We start from the raw sequence: 9,872 nt of genomic DNA, 5'->3' as shown, positions 1-9,872 counted from the left end.
GAAATGTTTTGAGAATGATGTACAAATGCGCTTTACACAATTGATGTGTGTATTGATTATGATAAGAGTTGTATGAGCCCCTAATAAAATGATTTAAAAAACAAAAAAAAAAAACCCAGAGCCTATTCTTTTGGTAGCCAGGCACCACCTGATTTCTTCACTTTGTTATAGCACCCATATTTTCCATGATCTCCTCATGAGGGCAAGTACTGAGTAGGATGTAAGCCATTTTTAATGATGGCTCCTTCACACAAATCTGACTGGTTGTGATGAAGACGTAGTCTCAGTCCTCCCCCAAGGTGGCTGGTTGAGTAAACTCTTCTGGGTCTCCCTGGAGCACCCAGGGTCAAACACCACTCACACAGAGCTCTGAGAGAGGTTCAGCTCTGGCTGAGCTTTCTCTGAGTGGCATTTATAACTTCCCGCTGACTTTGCATGGCCCACTGTAGACTGTGGGGGGGGGGCATTTCTGTGGTCCAAAGTAGGAATACCATTGCTCAATCCTCAAGCCAGGGCAACAACTTTTTGAATGCTGGCCCAAAAGCTTAAGGACAAAGGGGCATTTGCTGAGATCTGAAAATGAGCCTCCCCTAAGGAGGAGCCCAAGGCAATTTCGGAGGCTTGGTAAGGCTGGGCTGAGGTTGGGAGAGCAGCTGGCAAGGAAGGGGGTGGGGGGGTGGGGACTCTGTACGGGAGAGAGGAAGCCCAATCTAAACCTGAGTGCTCCTGCATGTCCTTGTTGAGTCTACGAAACCGCAAAGCTTCATAGTCTGCTTTCCCTGCGCAGCGTCGGTAGCTAGTCAGGTGACCACAGTGTGAGTTTATGCTGTACTGACCACTCTCTCTGGGCCAGAGCAGTTGCTTTGCTTTCTGATTGCTAGGAGAGTTGCTGAGCAGCATCTGCCCCTGGGTTCCTTGGCTGTGGTACAGCCCACCATGCCCAGCACTGCCATCGAGGGCCATCACATCTCCCCAGGGGACTTGGCGACAAGGGACCCAGCTCCATCATGTGGATACTCCTGCTGTTTGCTGTGAATCACAGCCCCGCTGAGTCTCCCGGCCCACCTTTGGTGCCTGTGGAATGGTGGCAAGCCATTCTGCTTGCTTGTCATTTGTTTCCCATTGCTGCTGTAACTCATTACAACACACTTCGTGGTTGAACACAAGTTTATTATTTTACCGTCTTAGGAGTCAGAGGTCTGAAGTGAGTCTGATGGTATTAAACTCAAGGTGTTGGTCTGTAGGGCTGCATTCCTTCTGAAGGTTCCAGGGGAGTTCTGTTTTGTTGACTTCTCCAGCTCTCAGAAGCCACCTCCATCCTTGAGCTCACCTTCCTCCATCTCAAAGTGCATCTGCCTCCACCATCCTGTCCATTGTCCTTCCAACTTCCACCTTGCCCTTCTTTTATCACAAAGATCTTGTGATTACATCAGTCCCACCTGGACAATCTAGGATCCATATCCCACCCAGGATATCAAACATATTTGGAAAATCCCTTTTGACATGTGGGGTAACATCTAGAGTATTTAAGCATGTAGGGAACCAAAGACAGTGGGGTCTTCCTATTCTATCATCCTCTGGGATGTCACTCCCTGCTTCAGACACCAGAGCCCAGGGCTGAGAGCAGCAGTACACTGGAGCTCCCAGCAGGACATGGCGGGAGATCTGTCCCTCCTGATTTTTCCTGCTACTCTGGTAAGACGACATTGCTTGCTCTTGGGCCAACATCAGAAGCTTGGTGCTCTAGCAGGAAGGTTCCAAGAGCTCATGGAATTATCTGATTTATTTACTCTTGAATCTCAACATCTAGTCCTGCACCTCTGAGAATATGGTGGCTAAGAAATATTCAGTGAATAAACTCATTTATTTGGCTTGCTTGCACCTTGTTGACCACCTCCAGACGTGTACATAAGCAAATGTGGTGAAGAAAGCTGATGGTGCCCGGCTATCAAAAGATACAGCATCTGGGGTCTTGAAGGCTTGAGGGTAAACAAGCGGCCATCTAGCTCAGAAGCAACAAAGCCCACATAAACGCTGAAGATGAATGTGTGCATAAGTAAGTGTGGTGAAGAACACTGATGGTGCCCAGCTAGTGAGAGTTATAGCGTCTGGGGTATATTAAAGGCTTGAGAGTAAACAAGTGGCCATCTAGCCCAGAAGCAACAAAGCCCACATGGAAGCAGCATACCAACATGTGTGATCGTGAGAGACCGAGGGGGCAAGATTTCAAGCACCAAAGGCGCACAGGGGGGTGGGGGGGGGGGGGGGGGAATACCATCGTGAATGAGAGGAGCACATGATTGGGACCCAATGCCCATCAGTAGACAACTGGACATACCTTGCAGAAGGGTAGTGGGGAGGAGATGAGTCACTCAGGGTTCAGTGTAGCAATATTGAAACTCACAACTTTCCTCTCGTTCTTAAACGCTTCCTCCCACCAACTATCATGATCCCAATTCTACCTTGCAAACCTGGTTAGACCAGAGGATGCACAGCGGTACAGATGGGAACTGGAAACACAGGGAATCTAGGACAGATGAGCCCCTCGGGACCAGCAGTGAGAGTGGCGATACCGGGAGGGAAGGGGAGTAAAAGGGGGAATTGATCACAGGGACCTACATGTAACCTCCTCTCTGGGGAATGGGCAGCGGAGAAGTGGGTGAAGGGAGATGCCAGGCAGTGTAAGATAAGATAAAATAATAATTTATAAATTATTAAGGGTTCATGAGGGAGGGGGGAGCGGGAAGGGAGGGCGAGGGGAAAAAGGAAAATGAGGAGCTGATTCCAGGAACCCAGGTGGAAAGCATATTTTGAGAATGATGAGGGCAACAAATGTATAAGCATGCTGTGCACCACTGATGTATGTATGGATTGTGATAAGAGTTGTATGAGCCCCAATAAAGTGATTAAAAAAAATTAGTTTCCACTGCAGAAAATCTCTTAGCTTTGTGACAATTTTGCTTTCCTGCCTCAAGTTTCTGGGCTGGTGGTATCCTGACAATACAGGGGTGATGGGGCATGTTTCAAGGAGAAGATGAGTTCTCTTTGGTACTTACTCAGTATGACGGGCAGACAAGTCAAGCAGACTTCGAGGTCAAGCAGGAAATTGAAGATATGGTAGAGAGAAGTGGCATGATTGGAAGTGCACATCTTGTGGTCAACAAAAGATTGAATGAAACTGCCAAGGGAGAGGGCATGGAGAGAAAAGTGAGGAGCTCATTGGATTAAATTTCCGGCATCTAAAATGAGCACAGGTATCAACATTTGCTTTCTGTTTGTCTTGGTAATGTCTGGTTTAACCATCACACTTACTGGCACTTCAAAAACATGGTACCTCCATGTCATTTAAAATTATGTTGCCACCGAAAACCAAGTTTATATTTTTCTTAATTATATGAGCAGATGTTTCAGAACAAATGCAGGATACAAAATTATATGTGCCAGATAGTCTCAACTCTAGAAACATAAACATAGATGAAACAAAGACTGAAGAAAAAAGATGCTAAAATGTAACTTTGATTATCGTAGGAATGATTTTCCCAGGGAGGGATCTGAGGGAATTATTTTCTTCTCCCTGGATCATATAAGATGGACTTTTTATGATCAGAAAAGAGAACATTTGACAATTCAACATGTGTTGAGAACCTAATTTCAAGTATCTAGAATTTATCATCTGCCTCTTTCCCATGAGCCACAGTAACTGGGGTGATTCATGAGTGATTTACATCAAAAGCCCGGCTGAAAGCAGGCAAATGCAGAGCCCAACATTATTACAGTGGTGGTTACTAGGGGCTGGTGGGAAGGGTATTGTGTACGCAGTAAAGCCCGTTGCCAGGAGTCGAGTCTGACTTACAGTGACTATAGAACGGGGTAGAATACCTCCCAGGGCTTCTGAGGCTATAAATCTTTACAGAAGCAGACTGTCATATCTTTCTCTGTAGAGCAGCTGGTAGGTTCGAACTGCTGACCTTTCAGTTTTCAGTCAAATGCTTAGCAACCATGCCACCAGGCTCCTTATGTTTAAGTTGTACAGAGATTTTGTTAAGTAAAGGTGAAGGTGGGACCCAAGATGGATAGTAGTCGTGGCTGCACACCATAAGGAATGGAATCACCATGTCCCTGAATTCACTGTCACGGGTTTGATTCTGACTTATAGCAACCCTATAAGACAGAGTAGAAGTGCCCCTATGGGTTTCCAAGGTTGCAGATCTTCAAGGGACCAGAAAGCCTATCTTTCTCCCTTGGAACAGCTGGTAGTTTTGAACTACTGACCTTTCGGTTAACAGCCTGAGATAGTTAAGGTTTATTGTGCCAACCTGTCCAATAAATACATGTGGGATTAACTGAAGGGTGGAGAGATAAATGGCTCGGTGAACCTTGCCTTTCTGGTTCTCAGGTCTCTTGCTTTCTGATGGTCAGACCAGGGTGCAGCTGCCTTAGCCAATGTCCTGCTTCAGCTGGCAAGGCTCACTGCCTGCAAGACGTCCCTGAGGAGAAGCCACATGGATCTACCCTGATCCAGCCCTGAGTGCTGGAGCAGCCGCGTGGAGACCCCTGCCAGTGCTGAGATGCTTACACATTCACTGAATTGGCTTTCCTCCTGCAGTCGGCATCACTGCGTGTGTTTTGTGAGATTGAGGAGGACTTTGTAGATTGGTGTTGGACATTTGGGCTAACGTTGGACGTAAGGGCTTGGACAGCACTGGTTTGGTTTGTCTTCTTGATGTGCACTTACCCTTTATATAAAACTCTCTCTTATACAGGAGTTCTAGTTTACCCAGACTCACACACGGCTCGACACAAAACCCAGGACACTGCCCTAGCTCCTTTCTTAGACAGGGGTGTTCAAAGAGTTTGTGAGAAATATGAAATGAAAAGATCATGGAATTTTTACCCAAGTCTTCAAGCCCCCTCTACATATGTGATATGTTGTTATTGGTGTCACCATGTCCACCCGGGTCATATTGACCCTTTGACTCGAGGGCCCTGTCCAATCCTCATTATGCCTTCACTTGAGCCCCTGGTTGAAGCCATTGTGATAAACCAGCTCCTTGAGAGTCTCCCTCTTTCTCGCTGACCCTGTGCTTGACGCAGTGTGATGGCCTACCAAGACCCATCCCTCCTGAGAACATGCCCGAAGTACATGAAAAGAAGTCCCAACCTCGCCCTTCTAAGGAGGACTCTGGCCTGACTTCTCCCAAGACAGAGCTCTGTGTTCTGGAAGTCCACGGCACTTTCGAGCCTCTTCCCCAGCCCTGAAATTCAAACGCATCCATTCCTCTCCAGTCGTCCTTCGTCACAGCCCAGGTCTTTGCAAAACCGTGAGGCGACTGGAAATGCCACGGCGAGGCGGGCACACCAGTCTTCAAAGGGACACCCGTGCCCTTGAACACTGGAAAGCCGTCTTGTGCAGCAGACTTGCCCAAGGCAATATGTCTTTTGATTTCTTGACTGCTGCTGCCATGAACATGGATTATTGCTCCAAATAAAATGCTGTCCTTTAGAAATTCAATCTTTCCTCCATGTATTATCATATTTATTATGATATCATGATATTGGTCCAGTTGTGAGGATTATTTTTCTTTTTACGCTGAATCGTAACCTGCAGATGTTCTTTGATCTTCCTCTGTCAGTGCTTCCAACAAGCAAGGTGTGCACCAGGAGACGGCAAGCTGCTGATGCACCTTCCTCTCATGCTGATATCAGTTTCTAAGCCCCAGGGTTCGGTGCGCTGAGGGTCTGCTCAGCATACAGGTTGAATACGTGTGATGGAAGGATGCAGCCCTGACGCACACGTTTTCCTGAGTGCAAACCGTGCAGCATGCCCCTGTGTGGTTCACAGCCCTGCCTCTTGGTCGGCATGCAGGCTCCTCGTGTGCACAGTGAAATGTCTGGCACCTCCATGTGTCTGTATTCACAGACACACATATCTGGACATATGTGAGAGAGCTTCCAGAAGTGTGTGGACATGTTCTATCAGCTTTTCATTTGATCCCCACCCCCCACCCCCAAGGAATTAAAAAATATCTCTGTCTCATAAATCTTGGTTATATATGCAACAGTCACAAGAAAAACTTCTTTTTAAAAAGAGAAGCGCTGGCCAGCTCAAAGCTTCCCCTCTCTTCTTGTGACAGAAACGTGAGGTAGGAGACCCTGGGCTTTCTCCAAGAGGACAGCCCCGTGGGACAGAGAAGAGAGCTGAGTCCAGGGTGCTAGTCAGGGCATGACAACAGGGTGTCAGTGGGAAGCCCTGTGAACACAGGAATTTGGCTTCTTTTTCTTAGAGATGGAAGTGGGAAGAGAGAATGCAATTACAAAAAGTCAGTCACCAGCTCTACAGAAGACTCAAATTACTGACAGCTTAAAGTCATCAGCGCTGAGAACGCCATAATCATCCCAACACTGTAAAGGTTTGGGGCTAAAAAGAAAAAACCAAAACAAAACAAAACCCAATCCCTCCAATCTTTGTCTTTCTGTCTGGGGTCTCTCTGGTTACATAACTAGACAAGGCCCCTCAGGAATGAACCACAGATGGCTCTGCTCAGCGTCTGCTTTGAAGTCCATTCAACTCAATTTATCTGGTCCCTGGTTTGGGGATGGGGTGGAAGGAGCCGGTGACATGACAATGCCTGGGCCCCAAATTGAGGACAGACCATCTGTCGGCTGGCACAAGTGGGTGAGGATAGGATTTGTCCTAACCTTCTGGGGATGTGGATTTTGATCCTGGCTACTTGGCCTGTAGTGGGTGAGGTAGGGGTGCTACTCCCTGTCTTGGTCACCCTGGGGTGGCAGAATGGCTGAGCTCATGTAGCATCTTGCACTACCCTGCACTAGGCCTGATCAGTCTCTTCCAATCAGAGAGGTGACAGACGGGGCCCAGAGGGGTCTCGGATTTCAACTCTCCATAGTGGACCACGGTGTTTACCGTTATTGCCTCCATTATTTTTTTCCCCCTCCTCAGGGAGTCAGTTACCTTATTCATGTCTCCTTTCTTTGAGAGAAATACTTGACTCGGGAGAAGCGGTTCTCAACCTGTGGGTCGTGACCCCTTTGGGGGTTCAATGACCCTTTCACAGGGGTCACCCGATTCATAACAGTAGCAAAAGGACAGTGATGAAGTAGCCATGAAAATAATGTTACGGTTGGGGGTCACCACCACATGAGGAACTGTCTTAAAGGGCCGAGACCTTAGGACGGTGGAGAACCACTACTCTAAAGGCTGGCGTGCCAACTGCGTGTGGAAGGTGGTTGAGGTGCTGTGAGAGGCAGCAAAGGCAAGGAGGTGCCGCTGGGAATTGTGGGACCACAGCAGGCCAGGGTCATGAAAAGTCCTCTGGAGCAGGGGCTGCAGGGGACAGAGCAGGTGACCAGAGCCCAGGTACTGCCCAGAGCGGAGGAGTTGTGGGTAGAAGAATGTCCACCTCTCTGCAGGTGTGCAAAATCAAAATGTCTTAGAGCCTTTTGTAGGCCAAAGGAAACACAATCGCAATGGGATTTTCTCTAGGGTCAGATAGTTCACATTCTTGAGTGGTCCAGCCCTTTCGGGTCCAGATACTAAAGAGGACCAGGGAGATGACCAGTCCAGTTAGTGACCAGCTGGGTGGAGAGCTGAGGGCTCAGGGCCTTCTTCGTCTGGTTCTCCGCTCAGAAACCCCTCCTTCAGAGAAGCCCCACCACGAGGGCCCTGGTGACAGTTTGTCTGTAAAAAGGAAAAACAGCCCCCCGTGAAGATAGACAACGATGGACAGTGTAAGACAGGAAATAACAGCCACAATGTTTAATGGATCAAGGAGTCAGAAGGGGGGAAGGGGAGAGGGGAGGCAGGGGAAAAAAGAGGAGCTGACACCGAGGGTTCACGCAGAAAGAAAATGTTTTTGGAAACGTTGATGGCAACCTATGTACAAGTGTGCTTAATACAGTTGAATGATGGAGTGACATAAGATTTGTAAGAGCCCCCCAGTAAAATGATTAATTAAAAAAAAAAATTTAGTGCAAGCTCCAAAAAAACCCAAAACACCCCCAGCCCAGACTTGTTCCAGGACATGGTCTGCCCCGGGCAGCCCTCCTCCTCCAGCACATGGAAGGTCCATCCTCATTCTGCCTTTCTTTTCATGAATAACCCGCATCTTTCAGAGCAGTTTTACGTTAGAGAACAACTGTGGAGAGAGTGCCCATGTCTGCCCTCCCTCGTCTCTGCACCGTTTCTCAGGTACCGACTCATCTGGCAGTCACGGGGTGAGCTGTTCTGGTGACCCAGCACTGGGGAGTGATCGCCAAGGAAGCTGCACAGCTCAATTCCCATTTGGCTCACTCTGCAATTTTCCGTCTTGTGCGGGGCTGGCAGGTGCATCACGCCAGGAACCCTACAGGATAACGTCGCTGTTGTGAAAGCGCCATTCGCTACATCTGTTCATCCCTGCTGCCCCCCACCCCCCAAACTCCTGATGATTGATCAGGCACGGACCTCTTTACTGGCTCAGAGGAGAGAGGACTGCTTTAACGTCCAAGAGACTTGGGCTGTGAATGACTTAACCTTGGACAAATTCCTCAGGGAATTCCTTAACTTAGCTTATCCTTTTTTTCCTGGTGTTAAAATGGAGGTCAAGCATCTATGTCAAAGGATTTCTAGAGGATGAAATGATATAACTTACGCAAGACCCCTAAATCAGAAAAGCCACACTCACTGCCATCGAGTCAATGCCAACTCAGAGCGACCCTGCAGGACTGAGTGGAACTGCCCCGTGAGTTTCCGAGACTGTAATTCTTCACAGCAGTAGAACGCCGACCCTGCAGTCAGCAGCCCGCTGTAGAGCCCACACAAGGCCCCTAGCACAGAGAAAATAGTCCTCACTGGCCACCCCACTATACCCACCCCTGTCCTCTGGTATCTTCCTCTGCCTGGATTCTCCCTTTCTACTCCTCAGTGGTGTAGCCCCTGGACTTTTGCAACAGGGATAAGACTGGCCTCCGGAATGACACCTGGGTGGAGAAAAAGTCCCATCAAAACAGTAGCTTCCAAGGCCAAATCTGCGGCGGAAATACTTCCTAACAGTGTAGAAAGCAAAGATGTCATTTTGAGGATTAAGCTGTGCCTGGCCATGGTATTTTTAATTGCCTCATACGCATAAAGAAGCTAGATCAGGAATAAGAACAGCAAAAGAAGACTGGATACACTCACAATATGGTGCTGGCAAGAGTTATTGACTATCCTCTGGGCTGCCAGAAGAAGGAACAAGTGTGTCTTGGAGGAAGTTCACTCAGGAAGTCCATTCTTAGAAGCAGGGATGGTAAGACTTTGTCTCACTTACTTACCCATCCCTGGAAAAGGATGCTTAGAGTGTCAGAGGGGGGAAAGGAAAATGTTCAAGAAGATGGATTGGCACGGTGGCTGCAACAATGTGCTCAAACATACCTAATATTATAAGAATGGGACAGTACCAGGCAAGATTCTACTCCAACTTACATGAAATTGCTCTGAGCCCAGCCAAGTCGAGGGAGGGCAGTAACCGCACTAGCAGGACACTTCTTCTGTCTTGGCTTGTAGACACTCTTGGTGTTTTGAGTCGAGAGAGCAGGCTCTTTTGCTGTTGTGTTCTTGGTGGTTGACAGTACACACAGCAAAACAAACACCCATTCAAAGTTCCTGCATGGGACATTCAAGGACAGTGGTTACATGTTTAACCTTGTACACCCATTCCCACCCACGTGGCTTCTGAGCTGTTCCTCTTCCATTAGCAGAAACTCACTGCCCCAAGGTCGTCATCTAGTCTGGGTTGCTGTTGTCAATTTAGGCGCTCTGGTGTCATCATGGTTCCTGTTACGGAGTCATGCCCAACAAAAGACCACTGACCCACAAGCAGCTGCAAAGTAAC

Source organism: Echinops telfairi, unplaced genomic scaffold, assembly GCF_000313985.2.
Source record: "Echinops telfairi isolate 266 unplaced genomic scaffold, ASM31398v2 ScPeMD7_7469;HRSCAF=8507_1, whole genome shotgun sequence".
In the NCBI taxonomy this organism is placed as follows: Eukaryota; Metazoa; Chordata; class Mammalia; order Afrosoricida; family Tenrecidae; genus Echinops; species Echinops telfairi.
Note: the sequence above shows the minus strand (reverse complement) of the source record.